A 15762-nucleotide genomic window follows, 5' to 3' on the forward strand; every position below is an offset into this window, starting at 1 on the left:
ATCATTAATTTTCCTCTTCTGGACTGAGTCCTGAAAAAAACTTGCTTGTAAAGGCAGAATTTCAGGGGGAACTCCAACTTACAGTCATCATTGACTCACCACCCAAAAAATTGTAAATAATGAATTAAGAGAAGTTTAAGAAATATCTGCACATGGATTCTCCAGTCTTTGTCTTATAGCATCAGCTTTTCACATTCAGCTGTTGTAAAAGAGCTACACAAAAATCAGAGGAAACAGTGAGCTTGAATTGTACTTTTGATAACAATTTGTGTGCAGTTCATTGGGGTGCAGGGAAGGAGCAGAAACAACATAATTATGCTTTCACCTCTAGTCATCCTGTGTGTGTTAACAGAAAATTGTTGATCACAGTGTTTCCTTAATTGAATGCTATTGACAATTTACCCTTGAGTGTAGAGGCAAGGTGTACTGAGTTTTTATTGTCCCATGGAGTCTATGATTCCCTTAAAGGAAAATCCTGATTATTTTTTCTGAAATAACCTTCATTCTCCTTGCACAGCCACTTTAGTAATCATCTCTTGTGGCCTGATTGAAAAATCCAGTGGACCTGTAATGGGAGTCATTTCATTGACTTCAATAAGCTCTGGATCAGACCCATGGGGAATGAAGAATGACTTTCCCCTAATCTCTTAAATTCTTCTCCTCTCTCGTTCCAAATTGATTACAAAACTGGTGAAATGGAAGGAATAGTTTTTCTTGATCTTGTGCTCTTCATCAATCTTCAAGTTTATTTTGGGCTATAAATCGCCCTAATCATGGATGCTTTCTTGTTTTTGTCTTACAATGTTTAGCTGCAGAACGCCAGAATGCATGTTTACTGCCCTTCTGCAGCTGCTGTTGTACCAAGATTGTTTATCTGCATAGTGCCTGTCTGCTGTGGCTTCTTAAGTATTTCACAATCTAAAAAGCTCGAAACTTTTTTAGTAGAGCTTTCAAATTGATAAGAGAACCAAACCATAATGTTCTGGGAAGGAATCTGACACACTGAAAAGTTTATTTTCAGCTTTTGTAAAACTGATGGTGAGAGTTAGCATAATAATAGCAATTTTCTGCAGCTGTGCTGTCTTGCAGCACTCCATGCCCCATTTCACTGCTGGTGCAGCACAAATGTGTGCAACAAATGGTTTGCCTGGGGGTGAGTCCATAAGACTAGTAAGATAATGCATAGGGTGATTTTGTATAGTTGTATTATAGATCCATAAACTGTGCAGCCAACACTGTGTCATTGTGCAGCTGAAGTAGTTTTTGATATGTATCACTACAACTCTCCAATTCTGCAGTGTTTCCAAAGAGGTGCTCAGCTCTTTAGCAGGCTTACCAAGATGCATTGCTCTACCACTTCTGTGTAAGATCCTAAGACTTCACATGCTGTGCATTGTGGCATCCAACTGAAAAATTATGGAATTTTGAGGCTTGGAGTGAAATTTAAATTCCCGTGATTCTTCTTATCACACATCCATCTCTTTATAGAATCTAGCTAGCGCCAGTTTCAAAACATTGGCAAGCAGTGTGATGCTCATGGTGATGAATACAAACAGTCTGTTGCAAGCATGTCTGAAGTCATGCAAAGTTTTCAGGACCAAGGCAATAAGGGCAGCTGAGGAGGAACTTGACACCAAGCACACAGACTGCCACCCCCTACTGCAGCAGCCTTGCTTAGCAGACTGTGGTCTGTCTTGGGCATGTGATAACTGGTAGTGGGTTCTTTTCTTAAATCTGGTCAAGTTAAGGTAAGAACCCCCACAACCAAAGTCCCCTTCAGAAGCATATTGAGAATCCCTTTGAAGGACAGCAGGGGATTTGCTGCATGAAAGCAGTTCTCCCTTTGATGAGCAAGAGCATTGTGCTTCTTCATCGCGAAGCAAGCTACAAGTTAGCTGCTAGCTATCTGTGCTGAGTAGAACAACTGCCTGGAGGTTGCATAGGAGCTATGTGAAGCTGTCACAAAGGTGTAATAAGCTGAGAAATCTATAAAAGCTACTTTCAAACCTGTGCATTTCTGAGTCCCTAATTTGTTTGATTTGGATGGGATCGTTGCTTACGAGTAAAGTCTTCAGAGTAACTCCATGAAGAAGAGCTCACAAAGCCCACAGTTGCTTTGAGAGCTATATTAATGCATAAAGGTCTTGAAAAAGATCTCTTTTTGAAAAGGACACCCCTTGTGTCATGCTTAGCTTCTTATAGCCATGCAACTCACCCTCAAGGCCTGCCTGGCTTTGTCCCTCACTGCTACTGCAGAGGAGAGACAAGTTTGTTTGCTGTCTCCATGGCAGGCATCACAGCATTTACAGCAGCTGTGCAAGCTCTTCTGCACAACTTTCCAGAAAATTAGGGCTGTAGCTTTATAGGGGGTAACAAGTTTGGTAGATCTTGAAGGCAGACTTATCCTGTAGTAGCTCAAAGTTCTGGACGAATGCTGCCATGACTAGGCCATACTCAGTCATGCTCCTGCTTTGAGGATTAGGACTGCTCATGGAAAAATGTGCGTTGTGCTTTGTTTGGAATTCATCCCACATGTTAATGGTGTTATGTATAGCCTCCATTCTCCCTTTAAGTGTGTGGCTGGAGTGGTGAACATGCAGAAATGTTTTATATGGGGGAGGGTTCATGCTTTGTACAAAAAGAGAAGTTTTCTAATAATAAACACATTTTGTGTGGGTGTGTGGTGAGTTGTTTGTTTGTTTGGCTGTTGGTGTTTTTCTAAAGAAATTATTTGTGAAAGTTCATAAGTGTTCGTCCTCAGTGCATGTTGGTTACTGATTGCTAGAAGAAAGCTGTCCTGCCACCAGAGAGACAGCATTAAAGGCTCTTCCCGTGCCCAGGATGCTCTTTCCCCATCACCTTATGCAGAAATGCATGACAGTGGGCAGACAGCAGCATAACCCAGAAGAGGATGGCTGTAGAAGGTCGACACACAAAGGATGCCCAGGCTGCAGTGTGCACTCTTCTGGCAAACTCCTAGTTAGCATCTGGCTCTCTAGGCAGACAGTCTGACTCTTCAACCTCTGCAGCCGCTGCATCTGTGAGACCACTTCTCTTTCCCCTGTTTCACTTCGGGATCCCTTTTGTCCACTGCTGTGTCTCTTTATTCGCCTCCTGGGATGTCCTTGTGAGCATTTTGAGCATGCCGTCATCTCTGGAGCTCTTCTTTTTCCTACGTAGATTGGATGAGTATTTGCTTAACGACAATAGCAGCCCTGTCCTTAGTTGCCATGAGTTGCCAGCTGTTGGGGGGAAGGAGAAAATGAGCTATTGTAAGAATGATGTTTTCATGCCAACTGGAACAAAGAGCTTGGGTTGCTGCCCCTTCCCCCTTTGTTTTAGCTTTCTGGTTTTTCCCAGTCTTGGAGACAGCAGGACAATTTCAAAATCCTCTGCCCCTGAAGAATTAGGGATATCACTACCTTGGTGAGAGGAGTCTAGAAAAAAATCAGTGCAAAGCAGACTAATATCTGCATCTGTACTTACAGAGCGTGTTGTGGCAAAGGGAAAACAATGATACGTGCAGAGGCACGGTGTTTTTATTCACGCTGATACTGGCTGTCTGTACTTGAGCAGGTATCCTTTTTCCAGAAGACACTGGACAAACTGAACTATTGCACTGGAGTGGAAGGACACCACTGGCTCCAAGTGGTCCAATCTGTGCGAGTCACTTGGAGAAATCTGCGCTGCTGTGAGATTCTCTTCCCTAAATTAGATTTCCTTAAGGCTGCTCCTAATTTATTTTGTTGTTGTTGTTTTACCTTTCCCAACAACTGAAGTCAGCATAAATTGCGCAACAAAATTAAGTGACCCAACAGTACAGAAAGAGGTGTATGAAACCCTAGTCATGCTTTGAATCACTTGTATTTTTTGCAATCTCTGACTGGTGGTGTTTTTTCAATCCCCAGTTGCTTTTTGCTGCTATGGTTAGAGCATGTATTTCTGTTTTGTTAAAATGTGCAGTGCTGCAATCCTTGCTTAGGTGACCATGCAAGGTGGAGTTGAAGAGGGAGTATCCAGAGGAAGATGGAGTGAGCAGCAGCATGTGCATAGCAGGGACTGATCAAGTAAAATGATAATTCTTAATTTTCACTAAGTGAGAGACTGTACTTTTTCCAGCATGGCCACAGCTTAGAGTGAGAGATGTTGTCTCCTCCACCTACCAAGGGACAAACAGCAAATATGACCTGCAGGAGCACAGAAGGGTATCTGGAGCCAGCTTGTCTGAGTGATACAACTGTAAGGGCAAGAGGAGGAGTGACACTGTAGAAGAGTAGAAGCAGTCCCACTGTTAGCTCTGTGGGGCAGCTTGTTTCACTGACCATCACCATGGCCTTCAGACTCTCTCTTCTCTGGCTGAACATGCTATGGTTGAGAATTTCAGTGTGACATTGGTCCTGTTTGGCTCCCTCATTATCTGCAGCAAGGACAGATTTTTTCCATGACACCCACAAAGTGCTGCAAGGGTTTTTTATTAGAAGTATATCCAGATTTGGGGATCAGTAAGATGTAGGATTCTGGGAGTAAGATGTAGGATGCTGGGACTCTGCTCTATCTGTTGGTTGTTGGTGGCACTCTTATCTAGCTAACATCTTTTGTGGATTTGTTCCTCTCAGTGTCCACCTCTCACTAGAGAAAGGAAACTGAAGGCCTGGGTGCTGCACTGGACAGAGATGCAAGCTGTGAGTGCTTGCCCAGACAGGGTATCTGGTATCCTCAAAACTGGGTTGCACAAAGAAATGCTGTCTGAGATGTGAGGCGAGCTCCTGTTGGGATGACAATGACACAAGGACTGACTGCGTAATAAGTGACACAAGTCACTGCAAAGCCAGGGGGATGTAAAGTAAAACCACCGTTTGGCTTTTGTGCATACCTGCTAGAAAACCCATAGGGGACAGCAACAAAATTTGAAGCCGCGAGCAACTTTCTGGGCAAACTTGGAGGCTTGTTGTATTTGTTTAAGTGGAAAGTTTCTCTGATTGATGCGTGGTAACTCACAGCCATAGATACGTCCTAAAAGATGTTAAACTGTAGATCATATGTTCTGCTGATAGAAACCAGGTGTGGGATTATACTGAGGATTTGTCACAAGCCGATCATAGTTTATACTTTATCTGCTACAGGTTTAGGTCTGATTCCTGAAATTGTTGTTTGTGCATGTGATCCTTTCTCTCCCCAAGGCCTCATTAAATGTATATTTTAGTAAATTGCTTTATGTTTTTAATACAGTTGACTGACCCCTAGTGCCTAATGGAATTTTTTGTAACTGAAGTGCTGGAGCTGCAGTGGAATGATGGATAGCATCAAACTGCTTGAGAGATGCATCAAATGTGAAGTCAAAATGTGCACATATACGAGGGACAAATAGCCTCTACTGATACAAATAGTTCCCTGTTGCCATATGAGTTAGTAAGTCACAGGAGCATTAATCAATAGATTTATTCCAGGAAGATTTCTAGGGCTGAGGGACAATATGATCATCAGCAGAAGGATATCGGTGCTGCCAGAAACAAAGCTGCAAACTGCAAAGGAATTTAAGAAAATGCATTCAGTGATGTATTTGTAATAGTTTTACATATTTGTAAAACTGTGGAATGAATTAATTATATTCCCAGAGCTTACAATATAAGGAAATCTGAGAAGATAATATTTTCCACTGATGATGATAATAAATGTGATCTATATTAAGTAGTTAAAAAATACTCGAGCCAAAATTCCATAAAAACTGGCAAGTCACATTTGGGCAGTTTTTCTTGAAAACTGTCAAGAATGTGAGCTAAAGGAGTGTTGCTGGAAATCTATACGTCTCGCTATACCTCTAACGCTGCTGGAAAAAGCCACGAGGTTTTATTCTGGTTCATGCAAAAATATGTAAAATGACAAAATGCTATGGGGAGCTAAAATTATGTCCCCCTTTTCCCCCATTATGTTGCTCAATGCAGCTCCCTTTGCTCGATGAGAGCCATCGTCCAGCTGCCTCGCACTGGGTGCAGGAGGAATGGCTGCTTTGTGCTGGGCTGGGGTTCTGCTGGCAGCAGTGCTCTGCTTGCCTCCAGTCTGCACCACCACCACCACCTGGTGCCCAGTACTTCAAAGCATCTGTCGGTGTTTTCAGGGCAAGGAAGGCAGAGTTGTTCCTTTCTGACTCCTGTGGCAGCTTGTAATATTTCCAGAACAAGGTGACTTTATTTTTTTTTTACCATTGAGAAGGGAAACTTTCAAAATCTTTGTGTATTTGCAAGTATTCATAAAAATATGTCTGAATATACTAAGTGTGTTTAGAGCTATATGCGTGTGCAAAATAAATATTTCTCCAAGCATATATATTTAGAGATGAGACTGATGCCAAATCAGACTTGCCCTCTTTAAGTCCCAGATTGCCCCTGTCCCTTTTCAGCCAGCAGACGCATATCAGAGTCAGCTGCAGAGATAAGTCACCCTCACCAAGGCAGAGTGATTGCAACCTGCTGATCTGAACTCCCCCAGACTCTCTCAGTATTTTTGATCCAGATCTAAGCTTGGTGGCACAAGCCTGTTTCTAGCACTAGTGCAGATAGCTGAACCACTACAGCAATCACAGCCGAGCGCTAGAAAATGGAAGAAGCAAGTCAGTCACATGAGGGAGATGAAAGCCAACACTAAGTGCTGTGATTATTCTGTCAAAATGACTGCTACAAACGTGTCTTTAAAAAAGAATCCTTAGCTAAACAATACCATCAGGTGATATTAACTGGTGTCACTTTCTAATCTGGGCTTGTGAACTGGCTGACTTGTGAATACTTTGCAGCAAACTGTCAGGAGAGGGGCAGCAGTTCTTGCCCAGCTGGAGGCCCACCAGTGTGCAACACAGACGTGCTGGAGAGGGGCTAACAGGCACAAATGCCTTGTCACACTACCCGCTGGTACCACCCTGGGAACTGTTGCCTGTGCTCCAGCAAAGGGCTCGGACAAAGTGACAGTGTGTGATGTAAGAAGGTATCTGGTAACTCCAGCTAGTGGTTCACTTAAAATCTTGGCTAGAAACCACAATAAAGGGGTTCATTTCTGTATGTTGCTTGATGTAGTCATGTGAAACTTGCTTGCCCATCTGCAGCATTTGTGTTGCTTGAACTTCATTGTCAGTGTAAGAGGCAAAGCTATGCTTGGGCTAACTTGAAACTCAGCATTCATGGCCCAGCCATTTATGGCTGCTACAAAACCAGAAAGCCCGGTTCTTTTATTTGTGTGATGGGTGGATGAAACCCACTGTCTTGGTGCAGTGGTTGCATGTGCATCTGCTACAAGAAGCTCTTATTGTGTATTTCTCCAAGAGCCAGGTTTTGTGGAGCTCCCTCAGTGGGAAGAACATATCTGTGTTTTCAGTGATACTGAGTGACCATTCAAAGAATTCAAGAACAGGAGAAAAGGGAGAGATTTTTGTCACATAACTGATCTATTTATTTTTTTTTTCATGAAAGCATCAACATTAAACCCCAAAAAATTCCCTTTTAAAATGTCAAGATGATGTAAGGTACCTGCGTCCCACCCTTCTTGGGTGTTCTTGGCTCCACTGTCCTTGACCTGAGTAATTTCAATACTATTTGTTTTGAGTAATTTTGGTTTTGCTGCTGCATGTTCTTGTGAATAAGAAACAGTGTTTCCATTGGCAGCAGTTAGTCCTCCATCCACCCATGTCTCCTAAAGTATGATAAAAGCACAGAATGAACTCCCAGACTCTGACCTTTAAAGTGTGTGTGTGTTTCCTCACACAAGTGGACTGGGGGCAACATTTCATCTTTTGAATGTTCATGCATCCATGCTAATGGCAGAGGTTGGTGGTCATAAGATTTGAGTCCAGGTTTTGAAGATACCTTGAACGACTTGGAGGTTTGGTGATGGCACTTACAAATCCAGATCTTAAACTTCTGTAACTTGAGATCTGGCTGGATGAAATCACTGGGACCTCTGCCTGTGCCTATTTGGGTGTTACGATTTCATACTCATAATTTCCTGGGGCTGAGATTCAGAGTTTCTAGCCGAACCGACTTTAAAGAGGAAGAAGCAGGTTGCTAATAAGGCTAGCTCTCCAGGGATCTTTTTTTTCTTTGCGTATTCACATTTCTGGGAACTCCACACTGCAGAACCAAAGGTCTTTTCAGGTTTAAAAAAGCAAGAAGGATTCTTGCAAGTTTATGGGAGGCATCTTTTTGGCCTCTGTGTGCTCTTGGCTGTAATCTTGAAACCTATTGGGAAATGAGAGAGAATGTGATCTTCTGCACAGTGCCACAGTGCCTGCTGGTTTTTATACTTATATAATTTGAAATGCTTTAAGCAATTTCTGTTTAAGAAGAATGAATCTTCCAAGAAGTGTGTCTGCTCCGAACAGGAGGACTGCAGTTTCCATAAGCTTCTCCAAAGCTTGAAGGAGGTTCTTTGCTGGATCTGTAAGCACACCTTGTCAAGTTTAGAGCTATGAGAAGTATCTGTGCTGGGTTCAGATTTCATGACCTTTTGTTCCTTGCAAAGCCTATAATCCCCTTTACTCTTCACTGAAATGTTGAATGACTAGATTCATCATGTTACTGGTGTCGGTGGCTGCAAAAGGTAGAAGCTGTCACTTACTAGGAGTGTTAATAGATGTGTTGGATGACTTTGTGGGATGCCTAGCTTATTTTTGTTTGGTGCTGTTACATAGCTATGGCTTTTATCTTGTTATATTCCTAGAACCAGCATCAAAACCTGTGCTTGCATCTCCCTCACTCCTCCTTTATGGCCTAGAAATAAAGGGTAACGCTGCTATTTGGGAGACTGCACTGTTCAGTGGTGAGGGGGGTACATTGTGTCTAAAGGTCCTGTGTCTGGGTGTCTGCCCCACAGCATCTTCAGCTCCAAGTTCTGCCTCTTTCTAAATGGCAATCTCTAAATGTGTGCTGGGGTAACTATTACTTTGATGCATGACTGTGGCAGGATAATTATCCTCTAATGTTAGATTTTGCTCATACTGTGCCAAGGGCAAAAGTTATTGTCATTCTGGAACAGAAAAGTGTATATGAGTTATCTATAGAGTATATATGTAAGTGCCTGCACAGAGAAGTACTGATCCTGTTCCCAAGTGGAATGGAGTGAGGCTGGAGTGAGTGATGTACTATTGAATGCTTATCTGGGACTTGCTTCCTTATTTCCCCCCCTCCCTCCTACCCTTAGAAGTCCATGAGAAACCCCTCAATTTTTTGTCAAAGTCATATACTGGTTACATGATTTTGAAAAGAGATGTATATTCTTGAGTTAGACCTCAGTTTATTTGACCTGTTGAAATCGTAGGGCTTGTGATCCCATGAGAATTAAAAGATAATAATAATAATGTGGAGTTTAGGCTTTTTTTCTATGTTACTTTGGTTAGAAGCTTCCTTTGCAGCACTTCTTGCTTCCATGTGACATTATGTGAATCCCTACATTTTCAGCTCTTCACTCTCCTGCTCAGTGAGATACAGAAAATCTTGATTTATCCCTGCCTTATGGCTTAACACGTTGCTTGTTTGCACTGTGTTGTGTGATCCCCTGATGAAAGCTGTCGTATAAGCTCTGATAATCCAGCACACTCATACTGAAAAGCATGCAGTCTGAATAGTTAGACATGCTTTCTTCTCACTTTGAGAGAAGACAAGTCTTTCAGCATGTTTTGTTTTCAGATTGTGATCTTTAACCTTGATGCTTACAATGGTTGGAAGAGAGAGAGTGTGTTTCTGGTAGAGATTAACCAGACAGAGACTAGTGGAGCAGCTGGGGGGGATCCCAGCTCTTTGCTGTACAGCTCACCTAACCCAAGAGTGAAGTCTGTGTCGTGTCAGCAAGGAAAGATCTGCCTCCACTTGGCAACTAATCTGTAATATTAAGCTTGCTTTCTTACTGTTCTTTCTCTCACTGTTGTTGGTATTATCTTCAACTTCTTATGTCAGTTTTCTTTTCCAGGCACATGGAGGGTTACCGTTGTATTTTCTTACCAAACCTGAGATGAGGAAGTAATATAAAGTAATAGTCTTACAATGATATTTAAAGGTTTTTCTTTCCCTTCCTTGGGAGCATGGAGAAGAAAGCATAGGGAAGTTTTAGGATTTTGTTTTGGCTTTGATTTGCTGAGGTATGGAAACTAGGTGAAATGAACAGCCTGGGTTTTCAGTTTCAATTCTTCTGTCCTCTGGTTTCATCATTTTGGAAATGTACACAATGCACAAAGACTCCTATTGCCACATCTTCCGATAAGACTCGTGTAAAATTGGCTTGGTTATTTATAATTGTTTTAAATCCTCGTTGTCCGCAGTATTCTTTCTGATTAAGTAATTTAAAGATATGTATCCAAATCAAGATGTTCTTAATCTCAAAAGCTGTCATAGTGGCTTTTGACTTAGATTCTGACTGCAGGACTTAAACCACTTTCTGCAGTCAGTCAGCACTCCTACGGCTTGAATGTTAGTACAGTATTTTGAAAGAGGCTGATACTTCTTTAACACAGGGTGAAGTGATTCAACATTCCTTGGCACGTCCTAGAACGAGGATAGTGAGGAGCATAGTCCGCACCCACTGGCCTAACCCCTGGCAGTGCAGAGAAATGTTCTCAGGGCATATTTTGAATGAATCCATCTACACCCCAAAAATGTTCTTCCTTAAAAAGGTTTTGCATGCGTCTGAGCCATTTCCTTAAAAAGAAATTCATTTGAGAATCTGATATATACATATATATATACCAGCACTAGATACCAATAGTGCTCTGGTAATAAACAAGTGAGAGTTCTCACAATTAATGCCAGCATCGCAGCTCACCTCTTTCAGATTAAAATATGTAGTTTCATGGTCTTAGAGAAAGGGATTCCAAAATACCTAGTACTTGAGGGGATTAGCCAAAAATATGAACGCTCGTGTTTCAGCTTAATAGCCTGTGTGGATGCTGTCATTCTGCCCTCAGGAGGTGTGGGTTGGCATCAAGACTGTGTCTGAGCGTGTTGAAAGAAGTTTAAGTATTATTAATATATGGGACACATTCCACTGATGTGCAGCTTCGAGGTGCTGAGGACGCCCTTGTTAAAATCTTGGCAGATCATCACAAGCATCTTCTGTGCTTTTGGCCTGAGGGAGGTGTTCCTTCTTGAGCTCCATTAGTCAGGAAAAAAGGGGAAGGTTTCAAAATAAAGCTAACGTTGAAACTTGGGGAAAAAATCTTCTGCCTTTTTAGATTAAAAGCTGGTTCTGGGGCATGTAGTTGCAGGCATGTGCAATGCCATAGGAGTTGTTAGGAAGGTGTAAGCCTTCCTGAAAAGCGAGCTCTCTGCCTGGTATGACAAGTACTGACTTCTCTGCTGAAGACTTGTACCTTGCTAGGAAGTTTTCCAGCTCAAGCAGACATGTACCTAGCAGTGAGAAATAGGCACTTAAATGAACTTTGTTGAACTTGTAGAAAATATCTGAACATTTACTGTAAAAATCTTTCCACTGTGCATGTGAACTGATTGCATGGGTCTTTGTGGCAAACAGCAAAAACATTAGAGTAAAATGAGAGTGTGCTAAAGCTAAAGTCTGTTTCTTAGCACCTGGACTCCCTGTAGCTGTTCAGGGGGCATCTGTCTTCTTTGGCTCTCCTACGTGAGGAACATGTTGAGAACTGTTAATATAATATGTACCAGTTGTTCTTCCACAGAGGATCTAAGTAGTTGCACAAACACATCAAGAGCAGTGTCTTTTGCAATCTTATCCTATCAACTCCTGTCCTAAGCATAGGTTACCTATAGATGAATGTTAATTTTTCAGAAAGGAAACAGACAAACAAGTATTGTGGAAAAAGATACGATCATAGAATCACCAAGGTTGGAAAAGACCTCCAAGATCATTCAGTCCAACCATCCACCTATCACCAATATTACCCACTGAACCACGTCCCTCAGTACAATGTTTAAATGTTTCTTGAATGCCTTCAGGGATGGTGACTCCACCACCTCCCTGGACAGCCCATTCCTCATCACTCTCTTAGGGAAGAGGTATTTCCTAACAACCATCCTGAATGACCATCCTGGTGCAACTTGAGGCCATTCCCTCTCATCCTACTGCTAGTTACATGGGAGAAGTGGCCAACCCTCACCACAACCTCCCTTCAGGTAGCTGTACAGAGTCAATTCTGAGCCTCCTCTTCTCCAGACTGAACAATCCCAGCCCTATCAGCTACTCCTCATAACCCTTGTGTTTCAGACCCCTCACCAGCTTAGTTGCCCCTCTCTGGACACACTCCAGGACCTTGATGTCTTTCTTGCAGTGAGGGGCCCAAAACTGAACACAGTACTCAAGATGCAGCCTCACCAGAGCTGAGTACAGAGGGATGATCACCTCCCTGCTCCTGCTGGCAGCACTATTTCTGATACAAGCCAGGATGCCATTGGTCTTCTTGGCCACCTGGGCACACTGCTGCCTCATGTTCAGCAAAGCATGGACCGATACCCCCAGGTACATTGCTTCTACACAGTCTTCCAGCCACTCTGTCCCAAGCCTATAGCATTATCTGGGGTTGTTGTGGCTGCCATCCAGGACCTGGCACTTGGCCTTGTTGAACTTCTTCCTACTGGCCTCAGCCCAGCCTGTCCAGACCCCTCTGTAGGGCCTTCCTACCCCCAGGCAGGTTGACACTTCCTGCCAACTTGGTGTCACCTGCAAACCTGCTGAGTGTGCACTCAATGCCCTCATCTGGGTCATCAGTAAAGGTACTGAACACAACTGACCCCAGTGCCAACCCCTGCGGAACACCGCTTGTGACTGGTTGCCAGCTAGATTTAACTCTGTTCACCACCACTCTCTGGGTCCAGCCAGCCAGTTCTTTAGCAGCAAAGAGAATGTATTTTTCCGGCCCACAGCCTACCAGTTTCCCCAGGAGAATACTGTGGGAGACAGTGTTGAATGCTTTGCTGAAGTCCTGATAGAATACGTCAACCTCCTTTCCCTCATCCGCCATGTGGGTCACCTGATCATAGAATGAGATGAGGTCAGTCAGGCAAGACCTGCTTTTCATGAATCTATGATGGCTAGGCCTGATGCCCCAATTGTCCTGCACATGCCCTGTGATCTCCTTCAAGATCATATACTTCATTACCTTACCTGGCACCAAGGTCAGGCTGACAAACCTGTAGTTTTCCAGATCCTGTTACACTGATCAGACAACTGGCCTTGGATCCTGTTATACTGACTGGACAACAGATAATCACTGTTACACTGAGTTATTCTCTGTTGTTCGCTTCCTTTGAATGAAAATGCTGGAAGCTGGTTTAAATACGCAAGCACGCTTTCTGCTTTGTACCAAATGTTTTCAACACTAGGTACAGATAGATAAGTCCAAAGAAAATTTAATTATGGTATGTAGTTAGCTTTTCTTTCCCTTCAAAGCTTGGAATGGGATCATTTTTACAGTTTGTAAAAACTCGCAATGTTTAGAGGCTTGATGAAACAATGGTAACTTCTGTGCAGCTGGAGGCCCCTGTTCCCCACTGTATTCTTCGCAGGAGACAATTCTTGAGTGCTCTGAATGTTTAAATGGTCCCTGGAGTGCTCACCAACTCAGGCAGGATTGTAGTTTGAATATTGCTGTGGTTTTTATGCCTAAACTTCCTGGTGAGCAGAACAGCAGCTGAGAATGCTCCTATGAGCAGGAGGTTGGGCTCAGTGACATCCTGGGGTCCTTGCCACTGTATGTTTTGTGATGCTTTGTGGTACTTTGTGGAGGTGATGCTGAGGTTCGATAATAACTAAAGCCGAGCAAGCAGACAAGGTGCAAAAGCAGGCTGAATAATTAAAATTTAATTAGGACCATGTCACGAAGGGAATGTTGGGGGATGGCCGTCATATTCGTATGCCTCTGCATCTGCTGGGATTTGCCTATTCCTGTATTAAGCTAGAAGTTTAAAGGTATAATTCTCTATTTCCTGAGATAACCAGGCTGCTTGAGATGTTTATAACAATTAGTTTCTCTGTTCAGAATAGGCCAAAAAGATTCATGTGCTTTGGATGAGTGCGCCTCTATTGGCGTTTCAAAATATTCCTTCATCTTAATCTTCAAATTATTTTGTGCAAGCTGCTGTGAAGTGCAAAGTGTCAGGGAAGGGGCTTTTTGTAGTAGATGCTCCGATGTTTTATTTGTCATCTGATCTTTAAAAAAAAAAAATAGCAAAAGCAAAGTAGAGAACATTTACTATTTAAAATCTGATTACTCTATGTGTGAACAGTTTGAGTCCAGTTGGCCTGCTGTAGATCTGGAAGGGATTCTTTGGGTAAATAACCTTGTATGTTTTCTATTTCAGCTAAAAACAAGTCATTTCTTGAACTAGATTTGCAGTGGCTAAATTCAACAAAATTTTAAATGCAAGCTAAAGGGGCGGTACAAGAAGTCTTGAAACACCACTATTTGCTGCCAAGAGAAAACTTTCATCAGAGTGAGGAGAAATTGCATGGGATTGATTTTAAGTTTTAATTATTTCTGGTATACAAGTAAAGTAGGGGAGAAAAGAGTTCTGTCCCATAACTTACATTGGTAAGTAGGGAATCCTAGCTTCATGCTCCTTGCATGTTCTCTCTGATGCATTTTCAGGGAGACGCCGTTCTTCAGCAAGTGAAGTCCAAAAAGCTTGGTGATGGCCATTGCTTTCTTCCCTGTGGGACCTTCAGATGTTTAAAATGCTGTGCCCACAGCCATCATCCTGCACCCCACTAATAGCAGCCTGGACCAGGGCCTCTAATCCCAGAGGCAGTTAAGTCATCCTGAGTAGAAAGCAGGTCATATTTGTGGCTTCCCAGGCTGCCAGAGAGAGCATGTTGGTGGCAGCAGCTTGTCCCCATCAGCTGTGGCAGGGGAGGAAGCCACAACCCCACCAAGCCCAGAAGAGGACAAGTGTCCTGCTTACAGGGAGGGAAGGAGATGGGGTGGCAGGAAGGTCTGCTGCAAGGAGCAGTGGTCCAGCTGAACTGATCTCCCACAAGAAATCTAGGGCAAGTTTTAAAATCGACCTGGTTCAATGTCTGCCAGAGGCAGACCCGGAAGCCTTGCTCTGTCCTGTGGGGCCTTGCTGAGACAGTCAAATTGATATCTAGGGGTATGCTGGAGAGGAGCTAAGCCCAACAGCACACAGCTGTTTTACCATCTTAGAAAGTCTAGCTTACTTACGAAAAGGAATTTTTGCATGTTGATTCGTATGATTTTCTTTGGAGAGGGACAGTCCTTTGGGCTCTCTGCTTTTTCACTCATCTGTTAAAAAGCTCCATTTTGGGACATCCCAGTTCTTCCAGCCAAAAAGAGCTGGATTCTGCTCCTGGCTTGCTCAGAAGTGGTTGCTCAAGAGCAAAATGAAGCATTCCTGTCAGGAGTTGGATGCACAACATCCAATGTGCTCCGAGGGTCAGAGAAAGAGGTCTTAGGCTCGAAAAGAAATCCTTCGCATGGCAGTACATTACGTCAGTACAGAATTGGGCTGTCCAATTCTGCATTCCAGTATGAAACACAGCAGCCAGGTGCTACGTCCAGCAACACACAAGTTTAATAAACTTCCTGTTATACTTGCAGACAGAATAAATAGTTCCATAGAGTCTGTTTAACAAAGCCAACTTGCACACCTCTCTATATTGCAAGTAGAACTGCTACAGTTAAGGGACTGTCAACGTTTCCCATCTGGATGGATGATTTAGCTGCTGTGCTTCACATCAGGGCTAATTTTGCATTTGAATTACCCAGTGCTGCTGCAAGATTTCTGTTTTTACCAAGCA

This window comes from Phasianus colchicus, chromosome 5, assembly GCF_987193195.1.
Source record: "Phasianus colchicus chromosome 5, bPhaCol1.hap1.1, whole genome shotgun sequence".
NCBI lineage: Eukaryota > Metazoa > Chordata > Aves > Galliformes > Phasianidae > Phasianus > Phasianus colchicus.